Consider the following 14,322-nt stretch of genomic DNA (forward strand, 5'->3'; position numbering starts at 1 on the left):
GAGATTGGGATGACGCGCTGGTCACGTGCTCACCAATCTGTCCCCGTTTCCCCGCCGTCGCTTCCGCTAGCACGCGCCGTCTCGGAAAGTGCATTTCGCTTGAGAGCTGCTGTAGAACTACTCAGAAAAGCCGGGAAGAGCTATCGCTTCAGAGCGCTCTCGCAGAACGAGTGTACCACGTGACCACCGTGGTGGCGAGTTCGTGTGGCCTTCACTGACGGCGCGTCACCGCGCCGCTGACCGCAGCCGGCAAGCCGGCACGGCAAGTTCGACGCTAGTGTCCACGTACCTTTACGCATGAGGTCTTACCGACAAACGGTACCGGCATCCTAACCTGCGACATGTGCCGAGAACGACGCGTATCCGCACGAGTTTTCCTCTCTGGAAACCGGTCCGACAGCGGTCACAAGACCGGTTTTGGAGTACTCCTGTGCGCATGCGCAGTAGCTTTCATGTGAATTAGAGGCAGACATACCGCAAAGGCAGTTTGAAGTCTTCTGTAACTCGTTTTTTACGGTGTTTGGAATACTGCCTCTCCCGTACCACCACTAACACTCGCATTTGCTTATCGCAGCTTCGTTTCATTTCGGATCGTTCGAATGGTTGAACATCTCGTTTCCTTGGGTAAATGCTTTGCACGTGTTCTTGACCTCTGCAGTGAAACGCAAGTCTAAGCATCGCGCGGAGGCAGCTCATGCGAAGCCTGCAGTTGTTTCGAGGCCTGCCGCGGAAGCTGGGGGCGTGGTTGCAGCCACAGTGGCCGATGGGGACGCAGTCAGCCTTAACATCAGTCCCACTGGGGCCAAGGTGTGTACACCTGTAAGCTGGCAGAGTATCGTGGCAGTCTGAATAAAAACGAAGGACCTCATATCGCAGTGGTTGGTGGAGCTTTGCGCCAGTGCCAGTGGTAGCTGAACCGACTGGAAGCTTTTCCAAGACGTGTACAAAGCTGTGGCAATACCAACTGCTGTCTTTCTCTGTGCTGTGAAAGAAGTTCTTTTACTTGATTTTAGCAAACGGGTGTCTCCCTGTTTCTCAAACAAAATAGGTATTCGTCATTTTTACCGTTGTAAACTGGTTCTGAGTGCAATGTAGTGAATCTGCAATGTATCGAAACAGCCTTTTTGGAATTGTCTTCATGGAACAGCGAGATTCACAAATCAAAGAGCCATCAGCGGGAGATTCCTTACATCTAATTTGTGAAATTCGGGATGAGGGAAGTACTTCCTCAAAAAAACTGCAGACTTTTCCATAGTGCCACGAAACCATACCAACTTCGCCGAATTACCAAGGTTGTCCCTCATCTCAAATGCTGTATAATATTCAGGCATGTTATGGCGCTCCAGGTTTTTACGGACAATATGTACGATGATACCTCCTATGTCTCAGGCGACTGTACACAAAATTAGCTTTTTACCAGTTTTATACTATCACGCACCACAGATTACTATTTGCAATACAAACGACGAGACGCCGCCGCTCCTAAGCCTTTCTAGCAGCATCCCAAAGCCGCCTTAACCCACGTGTGTCGGTTAGCATAAAGCAGTACTCCCACCAGGATTCATTAGCTTAATTCCCTGCTAAGATTTCTTAATCTCAAGTACCACAATCGTGTTTTGTTTCTTGCCTACGTTTGTACAGCGGGCTGCGTGAAGAGCAGGAATAACATTTATTTCTTTTTTAAAGGAAAGGGAGGGGAGAAGGGAGTGGGTGGTGACCTCAGTCCACGCCGCCTTCATGCTCCCTAGCAGCCCGCGCCCGGGAGATCAAGTATCCCTGATCCTCGAGCTGGAAGCTGGTCCGCTCCCACTGCTCCAGTGTAGACGATGGGATTGGTTTGGGATGTTTAACGCACTCCCACAAGAGGTGATAGGTGGTACTTGGTGTATTGCATGTTGTGCAGTTTTAGGGAAAATTGTCATGTTGCAGTAAGTCCGTTCGAGTTCGGCGCCAGATTCGTGAGTCTTGTGCATTGAATAATGGTGGATGAAGAGGGTAAATGATGCGTTCCAGGCGATAATGACACAACATGTCCGTGCATGTTTTAACACTGAAGTGTTTTATGCCGGGACTCACCAAGATATGACTGATGTCACTTCCGTCATATCCGTCACAGAAATGACATCGCCTGAAAAACGCGGCTGCGCCGGGATTAGAGCCAAGTGCTCCGTCGCAGCAACGGGAGGTGCAAGGCGTTTTACCGACTCCGATGCGAGTTGAAGCGCAGACAACCGTATTAAGGCGCCATATATCTTTCCTACAACCTCCTCTATTTCGGTAGTGCTGCCATCTAAGAGAGGTGAAGCGAAGTAGTGCATAACGGTGCTAATGAGCGCCGACAGTTGGCGCCGGCTGAGCTCGTCGCAACTCCACCTGACCCAACGGAGCGGGGACGCAGTGGTCGCACATTTGCGACCACCTAGTCGTCGCTCGCCAAGCACACCCACAAGACAGACCCGCAAATCATGCTCTTTCTCTGCAGCAGATTGTGAGTTCACCAAATGATTCGCTGGCAATCTGTTCGGTTTCGTTCGCATGGTTTGCGAGCGCGTGTGGTTTCTTTCGTGATTACGCAGTGCTCCGTCACGTGCAATCCAGTGTCTGCTGTTGATAAGCCTGACGGTGCTATTATGATGAAACATAATAAATAGCGGTGTGCAAGCTCATATCGATGCAGAATAAACATTCAACTGATCCTGTGAAGGCACATCTCACTTTCGTATTTTACCGATTTCTATGAAAGCAGGATCAACCACATTTTTCTAACTGAGTGACTGGCGGAGGCGATTGGATTTATGTGTCGTCTGCCTCCGCTGGGAATCCGCGGTGTAAAATGCCGCGGGCAGCGGCGTGAGCCGTTTCATTCCCGTGGAGGGAAACATGGCCAGGCATCCAAACAACCTGAATGGTCGGTAGAGTTTTGACGTGTTGTAGAAGTGTGGGCGCAGGCAAATATATTTGCCCCAATAGGTAATGCCGGCACGCCGGTTGTGAGTCAGTGATGTCTGTAATAGTGTGCTTTTTGCATGGGGTCAACGCTATTTTGGGACGGTGCATTGGCTTAGCACCGCTATCTAAGTACGTTCACACACAGGATTAGAATCATATTCTGTTAAAGACGATAGTCTTTCTTGGGCTACTCAAACTCGAAAATTTTAAATGCAGAGCATTTGAGTAACTCACGATGTCACCCGCTTTGACGTCCGTAGTCGTAGTCCGCACCCCTCCCCCTACACTATATAAAACAAAATACTATCCGGCGCCTGGTTTTGATCCCTCGACCCTGCGGGCGGAACACGAGGTACATGGTGCTCTTCCCACTGCGCCACAAAACCGACACAGAATGAAAGGCTACGAACGCGCCTTATATCCTTGACTCATTCAAACTACGTCAAGAAGCTGCTGATACAACGCATTCACTACCACCAACTCCCCAAACACTAAACGTTAACGCAATACACCCACCCCCTATGCGACGCATTTACTCGAGTCCCCCTCGCGGGGAGATGGGCCCAATGTTTTGTGTCTGTCTGTCTGTCTGTCTGTCTGTCTGTCTGGCCCTCGATTCAGCCGCCCGGCCAAAGTTTAATACAATTCTTGAACGAGAAGTTTATATGGACAACAGACTTCTAAGGCACTCACTATGGAAACACACATCATACTTGTCAACATAGGTACCTAACTGTTATTGGTAGTGTTCTTTAAAAAAATATGCTTGATATTTGCGATACCCATTTAAAAATATACATGGAAACCGTTTTTCTGACTAAATTTACAAAAAGGGCTCGCGGCCGAGCCTCGACCACGTGGTGGCATTCCAAATCGAACGGTAAGAAACTTCCAAAAAGTGCCGCGTGAGCAGGGAAGCGCGGTAAAATTGAATTGCCTTGAACTAACCTCTACTCTGTTTATCGTGTGAGGAGTGGTGCGGGATGGGAAGAGCGTGAAAGGTGGGCGAAGGAGAGAGGGGAGGCATTCATGTGCCTGGGCGGCCCAGGCCAATCTTTCGGTGACATTCGCAGGGAAGTTCCCAGATATGCGGCTAATACCCGTTCCACACGTACACGAAAAATGACATGAAGTGCTTAATGCCTTAAGTTTTAATGCCATTAATTCGCTGCTACCCGCAAAAATGTAATGCCATTCGCTCTAATGTCATTTTTGGTTTAAGGAGTGCAGCACAACTCATTCACCTTCACGAGCGCCTTGAATCTGCCCACTCTCGAACGCGATGAGCACCAAATGAAACCAACGAAACTCTCAGCACCAGAGTGTTGACGCGGAAACGTAGCTGAACTTCGAAATAGGACGATTTTTTCTGCACTCTTGGTGGCGAAGATATGCAGAAGACGAAGTTCACTAAAACAGCAACAAAAGGCAAAACGTCGTGTTAAATTTTTCGGATTTGGCTACCGCTGGCAGGCGACGGCAGCTGCTAAAGCCACTTTTAGAAACGACTCTAGGTTGTCACCTGCCCGGTTTTGCACCGGCCCGACCGGTATTTTAGACAGCGGGCCGGTTGCCAGTCCGTAATTAAAACCGGCCGTCATTGGCCGGTTTTTTGGCCATTGTGCCGTGATTATCTCTTTTTTGGCCTTTTATAAGCGTCAATTCAGCAACTGCGACGATAAATATGAGTCGACAAGCTGCGCAATGCCATGCCAGCAGAGAAAAAACACGGGCGAGCGTACTCCCTTAGATGGAGGGGCACTAAAGCGAAGTAACAACACAACGAAATGCCACCGCCGCAGTCAGCAAGGATGGTTACTGTTCAGTGCAGCACATTCAGAACAATAACCAAAGTCTGAATCACTTTCAGTACAAACGTTATGTTGATTTATCTCTAGGAAGACGCTACAATAAACGGTATTGCACGTAAAAAAGACGCCTTTTTTCAACGCAAATTCAACCTTCTATATACCACGTCGCCCCCCCCCCCCCCCCCACCCCTTCCCAAAGGCCGGTTTTCTTGTCTGGGAAAGGTGGCAACCCTACTCACATCATTTTTAAGAAAGCACTGTCTCATAACGTTTTCTTTCACACAAAAAACACATTTTTAAGTCACTTTTTTCCTCCACGTTAAAGACTTCTAAAATATGAGTGAATTTCTCTTTTTGGTCATGACCACCATCATGTCTAACACATTTAATGCCTTCGCGTTTTCGCGTGTAGCACGGTGCGCCCAATTAATGTCATTCGGTATCTTAAGGCCTCAAGCACCTAATGTCATTTTTCGTGTATGTGTGGCACGGGTATAATTGCAACAACGGAGTTGTTCAGAGGCTGGCTCGCGATATCCGGCGGCGGCGTCCATCACACCGGGCGAAGGTGATGTCCGTCGCGCCAGGCGAAAGTACTCTCCTGGGCTGAAAGATGGCGCCTTCGCCTCGATGGTCGTACATGCGCGATAGCACACAGCGCAAGTATATCTCGAATATATGCACCGGTAAACTACCAGACCTTCGTGGGTGAGCTTCGTGTGCGTGCTTACCACGGCGATTGGCGTTTTGAGCGACGGCCGCCTCGGCGGGAGGGGCCGCCAGTCTGCTGAAGTCAACTCCGCTGTTTCAGCAGATTTCACAGGCGTGGAACTGACTTTTTAACAGCGGAGTTGTTAAAGCTTCAGCTTGGTCCGTTGGCGTTAGCAAAAAAACTGGCCGCGTATCTGCTCCTTTCATTGCAAATGTCGACATTTGCCAAGTAAATGCCTCCCTTCGTTTTCCCGCTTACATCTCGTGTTGTCCCTCTTGCGTCGCGCTCTCCCCAAGGTAAACACGCCAAATGTTTGCTTAAGTCAATTTTAATTTTTCGCGTTCCACTGCTCGATGCCAGCGCTGCCGTACGGCGGCCGACGTGCGTGAATCGATGCGCCCTACTTCAACCTTTATAGAATCGCACTGCCCTAGTCCACGTGCGTTCCAAGCATAACGGAAAGCCTATCAAGTGGAACCTTTTGTGACTGTTGCCGCTTGATTTCTTAAAATGCCGCCAGACGCTATAGCGGCGCGGCCGGCAGCAGGCGAGAGTGTGAATTTTTTTTCTGGAGTGTATGTAGCATTTCATTTCGCAACAATCAAGCATCTATGAATTTTTTTATAAAGGAACACTGTAAATATGCCTTGTGTATTAATTTTATGCCTTATATTTGCGCTATGTCATCTTCTTGTTCAACAATGTTGACAAGCATGAACATATAAACCGCACTTAGTCGTTTTGATTAGCCTGTGAGTATATAAGACTATTGCGCAGACCTTGTTTCACTTTGGCCGGGTGGCTGAATCGAGTCACAGACAGACAGACAGACAAACCAAAATTTCTGGGTTTAATTATCCCAAGAAAGACTATCGTCTTCAAAAATACCAAGAAACTACTCCGTCGGGAGGGGCCCGGCATACCCCTCACGCAACTGCGTAGGCGGAGCCAAGCCTCGCCTAGCTATGACGTCATCGCGCGCACCGACCTTCGACAACAGTCTGCCCAGCGTTGACATGATCCCTCGCGTGCTCGTCCCGCCAGTTCACGTGCGTTCGCGCTTGAAAAGGGGGAAGCAGATAGCGGCTCGTGCTACAGACGCAGAGTTCGCGAAAACGGTTGCAGCCAGTTCAACTGCGGACAAAACGATCCGGACCTGCCAATCACGGATACCAGATCAGGAGTTCATGTGAGGCGCAACAGCCTGGTCTCCGACGAAGCGAGAGATGGCACTACAGAAGAGGGTCACTCCCAAAGCAGAGGAACCACGGCGCGAAGGCCGCCGCCCCGGTACTCAGGAACGGGTGCGACGACTTCTGTCCAATCTTGACTATACGCGTTAGTGACGCGGCGTCGAAACGTGAGCGAGCTGCAGAAGATCCGGAGTTACGAGCTCGCGTACATTGTGCACACTTTAATGGCCGAGAGTTCATTGCTCTTAGGGGAGCTCGACGACACCACGCAGAAAACTTGGCCGAGTCTCCAAGCATAACCACGCTTGGAGACCACAATTCTAGACCACAATAGACTGGAATAATCTATCGTCAGACATTGTTACTGAACCGAATACCATGAAATTTACTAATGTTTACTAATGTATCATTTCACAGCCTCCACCCACTCAGCTCTTGCGTTGTCAAATGACGTGGGGTAATATGACATGTGGTTATAATCTGTGTAGTTTGTTCTAGTTACTGTACCAATAGCTGTTCTTATTGTCGTACTGAATTTTTCCTATTTGTTTCCACTCTAGCGATGTAAATTATTTTTGCCATTTTTAGTTTTTGTGTTTATTTTGTTCTTTTTGTAGTTTTTGTGACACCAATGTAACCCCCCACGCTATGTAATACCCTCCCCAAAGGACCTTTAGGCGTTTTTTTTAATAAAATAAAAAATAAAATAAACTCTGCCCAACCAAGAATAAGCTACGTGGTGCTGCCAGCTCTGCTGTTTCTCCAGCCTTGTACCACTAGTGCAAGCGGCACCGATTTGTGTGTGTGTGCGTGCCTGTTTATTTCCAGCCTTCTGTGCTTTCGTTACACGCCGTGTTAAGCTCCGTGTTAAGGCGGCTGCAGAAAGGCGTGCTGAACGCACTAACAAATGACGCTGTGTGTTTTTTTCGTTCCTAAACCCAACACTCTCTTGACCTGCTAATGGTGAGGAGTGCGGTCCGTTCTTCGCAGGTGCCGGCATCCGATGAGAGTCCGGCCTCTCAGCCCACGCCGGTTACCCTCTACTCGACCGCAACGGCTGGGTCCCAGATCGCGTCGCCTACCGCGTAAGCTCAACGACAGTATCCGCATTGTTCTTCAAGATGACACTTGCAAGCTCCTTATGCAAAAGCGTTTGCAAATGGTTTAGAGGAGCCATGAAGACTAAATACAATACTGGTTCACTCATTAAAAATACTTTTTGTAGCGTGAGCTACACTGGCCAAGGTAGAGCAGTTTCGCGGGACTCCTGGAGAGCCGTGCTGCGCATGCGTGAGAAGCAGTGACGTCACACGGCGCACAGAACGTTGCTCACTGCCCGGAGTCTCTCGCACACCTCACGCGCCCAGCGTCTTCGCCGACCTCCGTTCCGCACGTGGCGGCACGGTCCACTTGATGATCATGCGAGGGTTGGCCGGTTGTGGAACCGATGGCTCGTGCGTCGCAGCAGCACCGGCGTGCGCCTGTGGAACCAGCTTAGCTCTGGGCGATTGGTGACGCTTCACCGGAGCCATTTGAGAAATGTACATGTGTCACATAATGCGTATATTGCGTGTGCGTCATTGAAGCAGCAGTTAGCATGATAATCAAGCTAATCCTAGACAACCAGGAAAGCTAAGAATAACCAGCTGAACCTTATCTCACGCTACGTATATCCTGGCATAGCCGAGCTTAGCCACTGCTAATTTTTCTCTCAATAATACTAACTTTGTCGAAACTTCAAACAAATAATCAATAAGTTAGAGAAACTATTGCGAATCAGTGGCGACTGTGAAGCCAATTTGCGACGACTTCTTTGCAAGTAACAGAATCTTGTTTCTGCGATTGGCGGTCGCTGACTTGTGCCACCACCAATAAACATGGTTTGGCGATTTTAGTGGGGTCTCTGATCCCGTTTATCGTATCACATGAATACCAACGCGCAGTTAACACACTGTAAAGCAAGTTTTATTGCTGGCCCATATTACGTCACTCCTGTCCATATTACGTCACTATGGGTCAAAGTTTGAAAGGTTGTCGCTAGTTTTTGCACCTTTTCGGTTAAAAATACGTTTTTCACGAATGGAATAGAACATATTGAGCTACAAAACACTATTTGTTTCCGAGATGAACAAACTTGCATTTTGCATTTATGTCCTCTTTAAAGGGCCCATGAAGAGAAAATACAACTTTGTTTAACATTAAAGAGTTAGGCTTCAGTACCTCACTCAGCTTCATTCCGGCAACGAAAGACGTTTTTTAACCGATAAAAACGCAAGAAATACTTAAGAACTTTCAAATTTCGCGCCACAGTGACGTGTTATCGGCGCGAGTGACGTCATATGGGCCAGCACTAAAAACATAATTTTCAGTGGGTTAGGTCACGTTAGCATTCGAGTGATTCGATCAAACGTAACTAATGGCCCCAGTACAATCGTCCAGTTATGCGTCCTGGCGATTGATTAGTTCGGCCGTCGTCAATCGCTCAAACAAGATTGTGTGACGTCATAGAAAAGTTGCTGAGAACTGGCTAGCGAGTCACCACAGCTCCACACGTTTTTTTTAATATCTCCGTTATTTTTTGGAAGTCTGCGATGAAATCGGTATCATTTTTCTCAGAACAAAACAGCCTTTCTAATAAACCAAACTTGTATTTTGTCTTCATGGCTCCTGTTTAAAGAAACGCTCAGGTGCTTCTAAACACGCCAGCGATTGCGGAAAAACAAACAATGGCAAAGAAGAAAATGACGAGGACGAGCGCACTACAACTAAAATTTTATTGATTGAAACGAAAGACCTATACGCCTACAGAACTGCGGAGCTTCATCACAAAAAAGTTTCTACAGCGCACACAGCAAACACGTGTCGGCTTCGGACATTACATACAAAATAGCGGCGATATTTCTTTGTCCAACAAGGCCACAGAGGGGTGACTTACACACTTGCTTTTGTACTTAGAAATATAAAACGCTTGCACAATCTCTTTGGAGGTTTGATTAGGATGTATAACCAAAACAATTGTTTTCAAACAGAGGTGTGCAGCCACAGTCTTTACAATGCATGGCTAAGTGCGTGGCCTTGTTGGAGAAAGAAATATCGCATGTAATGGCCGAAGCCGACACGTGTTTGCTGTGTGTGCTGTGTTCGCTGAAGATACTTTTTTACGATGAAGCTCCGCAGTTTTGTAGGCATATAGGTTTTTCGTTTCAATCACTAAAATTTCAGTTGTTAAAGTGCCCTCGTCCTCGTCGTTTTCTTCTATGTCCGTGTTTGCTTTTGCGCAATCGGCGCCATGGATAGCTTCCAACTAAGCCGGCTCGCGGTGTTGCTTCTAAAATCGTTTAGCAACCGGTTAATGGTTACACAAGCACGCGCATGCGCGCGCGCACGCACAGACAGACACTGTTCCTGGAAGAACAAATGCCACGTCACTGGGTCACGTGGCTCTGGTCATCGGTGCTTTAGCGACGCCTCCCTGCAAGGAGACGCTGGGCGAAACGACGCCCAGTATGCATTTATGCTCTCTTAACCGGGCAGTTGTAGCGAAGGCGGTTACTGCTGTAAAGTCCCGACAGTGTATACGCTCCGTGTACAACGTCACTATCACTGCATCCCGCGGCCGACAGGCAATCACGCTCGCATTAGAGCGTAAGCTGCGACTCGTGTGCTTCACGTAAAAAGATAATCGGCGTTTTTAAATCGCTCGCGCGCATGCTCACGCGTAACTTCGATAGCCAAAAATGCGTACGCCGCCGGCGAGACCATTAATGCCGCTCGCTAGCCGATAAGCAGGTGCTTTCTTCCCGTACAGTCAGACGCCCCGTTACCGTTCCCAACAGTTCTGTGTCCTCTCAACCGTGTCAGAGCATAGTGCCGCGTGCACTGTGGTTCAAAAGTGTCGCGAACTGGGCCAGTTGTTACAGATTTATAGTGGTGAAACAGCGCGCAAAAAACCAGGACAGAAAGAAGAGGACAAGCGCTCGTGTTGTTGTCCTCTTCTTTCTGTCCTGATTTTTTGCGCGCTGTTTCCCCACTATAACACTGTGGTTTCACTGGTATTTAGTTCGGCCTGTTTCTACTGAAGAACTAGTGTCATTTCGATATGATACTGTGAGATGCCACACTAGACTAGGCTGTGCGGACCGCAAGTCCATTCTCGCAACTGTTATATAAAGGGAATTCTCGATAAGGTAGAAATGGTGTTAAAACTAGCTACATTTGAAATAGCCCGGCTTACGACGTGCACCAGGTTACGTCGTGTCTAAAATATGTCTTGGACATATTTTAGACACGAGCACTCAGCTGTCGGGCACTCAGGACGGGCACTCAGCTGTCAACAGTAGTCCTCGTAAGGAAGTTCGGCGACTCGGCGTTTACACTTCTCGATATGACTACAATTACACGATACCAGCAAACGTAATACAGAAGGTTTTTTATTGCGAAGTTTGGCTTGGTGCGTGGCCCCCTCTAACGGGGAAGTCTCAAGACGGGACATGCTCTAACGTGTAAGGTGTAACGAAAGTGTAACCTAAGTGTAATCAAAGTGTAATCTAAGTAATCTAAGTGTAATCTAAGGTGTAACGAAATATGTATATTCCACCGAAAGCTTCGTTACACGTGTCCTGCAGGACGAACGGCGAAAATCCGCCAGGGTTGGTCGCCGCCGCGGCATCGTCCGTACCATCGTCGACGACGTCCTTATTGGTGCCACAGTGTGAGCCCTTGCCGCCGGCGACCGCAGCGCCCTCTGACGCGGCGCAATCTCCGTCACGGCGACGGCGGTCAACGCGCTCAAGGGAATCCAGAAGCAGCGGGAGCTCACGGCGCAGCGACCACCACCGTGAACCCCAGGTAAACGGTGGTTCCAAGATACATGCACGGGGAATTACAAATTTCGTTAGGTAGGGTTACCACCATTTAGCCCTCGCGATGGCTAAATGGTGGTAACCACACTTAACTAGCTTTGTGTATGGGAGTGTCTACAAGCTCATCAGTTGGGCTTGTGCAAGTTCTGCGCTACTTTATTGCGTACTCGGAACAAACTTCCCGAAAAAGTGCGGATGTACACTGGGAGAGAAAGTACACTGGGAAAGGAAGTACACTGGGTAAAGTACACTGGGAAAGGAAAGAGGGCGGAGTGCGCGCGTAGAGGGGTGACGTCAGCCGAATCCGCGGCTGCGTCATAGAGAGGGGGAGGAATACACATTTATTTACCTGTATGAGTTCCGTTGTTGGAGGCCCCCGTATTCCAAGAAGCCTTGGTCCTTGGCTGCCCGGCTCGTCCACCAGTCGTTGCTGGTCTTGAGGGCGTGAACTGGTCAGTTGGTCCACCCACTGTAAAAATATTTCTTTCTCTCTGGCTGGGTTGGCTGCGGTGCACTATGTTCGCACTGCTGCCGAATCAGTTGCTAGGGCAACGTCGTGGTGGCGAGCCTTCCTCCGCATCCACGCGCCTGCCCTGAGGCATCTGGACTAGTTCTGTCGCGCTTGTACGCGTTGTAAAGCGCAGTGTGCAGAGAGTGCAGGGCCGTGCTGCACACTCCATTTTTCAACTCCCATGCCATCCTCCTTTGTCGAGTAGGCGACGAAAGAGGACGGAATAGGAAGGATGGCTTTGAAATGCCGATACTGGCGGACATAAAAGAAGCGACATACCGCTATAATGCAGCTTCTAAAGCGAGCAAACGTGACCACTGAGCTGGTGAGAGCACAAAATACGGTTCACTCGGTATGCGATGGGCGTGCGAGAAACGTCGTGCCGGGTACTTCTAAATCCAGAGCAAGGCTTATGCAACGGCTGAAATTCGAGCTTGCGAGGACAAAAAGTCTTCTTTCGTTGCAGAAATGGTGCTGAGTGAGTTACCAAAGGTTAGTTCTTTTAAACAAAACAAGGTTGTGCCTCGTCCCCATAGCCCCTTTAACCTTGTCACCCAGGCCCACCATTCACCGGCACAGCTCGGGGCCATCCCTCGTGATCACGCCGCCACGCAGGCGACAGAAGACGCAGCACAGCGCCTGTCCCAGGCCTCCGACGTCAAGGCGCCTGGCGCTGCCGAAGTACGGCGGTCACTGCCGACGGTCACTGCCGAAGTCCGAGAAAAGCGTGTGCATGCAGGGGCTTTGTTCGCTTGTTCTCCACTGGAATCGAGGGGCATCTCTGGAACTCACTGATTCCTCATCGATTCAATGGTGGCGAGGACGGCGCGCAGCCGGCTTCACCCGGGGGCCAGCGAGCTGCTGCCGAAGAAGGACGCAGTCTTGTTCCGCTGCCGAAGCCGAGCCGGCCCTGGAGCCTGTCGAGCTGCAGCCTGCCGCGGATGCTTGAAGTGGCCGGAATAAGCTTTGTTTGCTGCAATGAGCTGAGCGAATAAGTTCGATGAGTGGCGTGCGGACTTTAAATTCGGACGAAATCTGCGGTGCTAGCCCCCTTCGCTGGCGGATCTGGCGCTCTTTTGTGGCTTTTTTAACGATGGCATGAAATATTTGTTGTTTCACGTTTCTTTTTCGTCGCTTACATTTGAAAACACAGAGGTGACCCCGTTCGGAACACTGACTTTTCAATATTGGTGGACGTTGTCTTATGACTTTTTTGTAACATTATCTCGCTCACGCTCGGTATTGGGATCGATCAGTGTTCGTATTCGTTTCTGCTTAGGACCTTATAGGTAAGCGTGAATCGTTATTTCCTAATCATTGTTTTGTGCCGTTTTTTTTTGGAACATGGTTTTCGCACATTCAAATACTCGAACCTTGTATGTTGTGCTATTTAGATAGAGACTAGCATTTCCTTTTGCATAGGGCGCGGACGCTTACACCCTCCCTTGGGTTAGTGGTAATAAAAAGAGACGTATGAACATTTCAAGGAAGTGCTAATACGCATACAGGAGTGTTCACCCTCTGGCAAACGCTGCGGCCTTCATTTTGTTATAGGCAAAGCCTTAGACGTCTCACCAAACGCGAAAAGGGACTGTAGTTGTTGTTGGTGACAACATGAACGGTAACAAAATGGGCGCCACTGCAAATAGAAATACATAAAAATCAAAGCCCCTTCACCAGAAAAAAGTCGGTTAAAACGCAATTTTTTCTCCCATGGAACCTGAGTGGAAATCATCATCAGCATCATCATCATCATTTAATTACCCTTAAAGGCCCTGTCTGGGGCATTACATAAGGGGGGGGGCAGAAACGTGAGCTTCCGATGGTCATGATAAAACAAGGGGAAAACACAGGGGCAATATCAAAGCCCCGTAAACACGACAACAGCAAGAACAATAAGACTACATAAACATGACAACAGCAAGAACAGGAGGATTGCACAAATGGGGGGAAGCGAAAAACATTAAAGCGTATACATGTTCGGAGAAACAAAAGAAAAAAACAAGACAGGAGGAAAAACAAATGGAACACCAAAGAGAAAGATCGGGCAACATGTGAAGCAGGGAAGCCGTTTGGGCGGAGAAACAAGAAGGGACTCATCCCAGCAGCCGTTTGACTGCATGGGATAACAATGGCTTAAGAAAAATAAAACTAGGTAACAATGGGGTAACAATGGCTTAAGAAAAATAAACAAAAGTTCAATTAGGTTCAAAATCCAGCCTGCTTCAACCGTGTCGAAATGGCACAAGCAGACAGACATATAGGCTTCCTAATACGAGGGACC

The 14,322-nt window shown here is 48.8% G+C and overlaps 1 long non-coding RNA gene across 1 annotated transcript; it reads left to right on the forward strand.

Moving 5' to 3' along the window:
• Window positions 1-7,653: 7,653 nt before the first annotated feature.
• Window positions 7,654-13,416, forward strand: LOC144139067 (uncharacterized). Its single transcript, XR_013316031.1, has 3 exons — window positions 7,654-7,750; window positions 11,291-11,513; window positions 12,597-13,416. It is a non-coding gene; the product is annotated as an uncharacterized LOC144139067 (long non-coding RNA).
• The last annotated feature ends 906 nt before the right edge of the window (window positions 13,417-14,322 follow it).

This window comes from Haemaphysalis longicornis, unplaced genomic scaffold (genome assembly GCF_048455015.1).
Source record: "Haemaphysalis longicornis isolate Haplotype H1 unplaced genomic scaffold, Haemaphysalis longicornis Haplotype H1 scaffold_5, whole genome shotgun sequence".
NCBI classification, from domain to species: Eukaryota; Metazoa; Arthropoda; class Arachnida; order Ixodida; family Ixodidae; genus Haemaphysalis; species Haemaphysalis longicornis.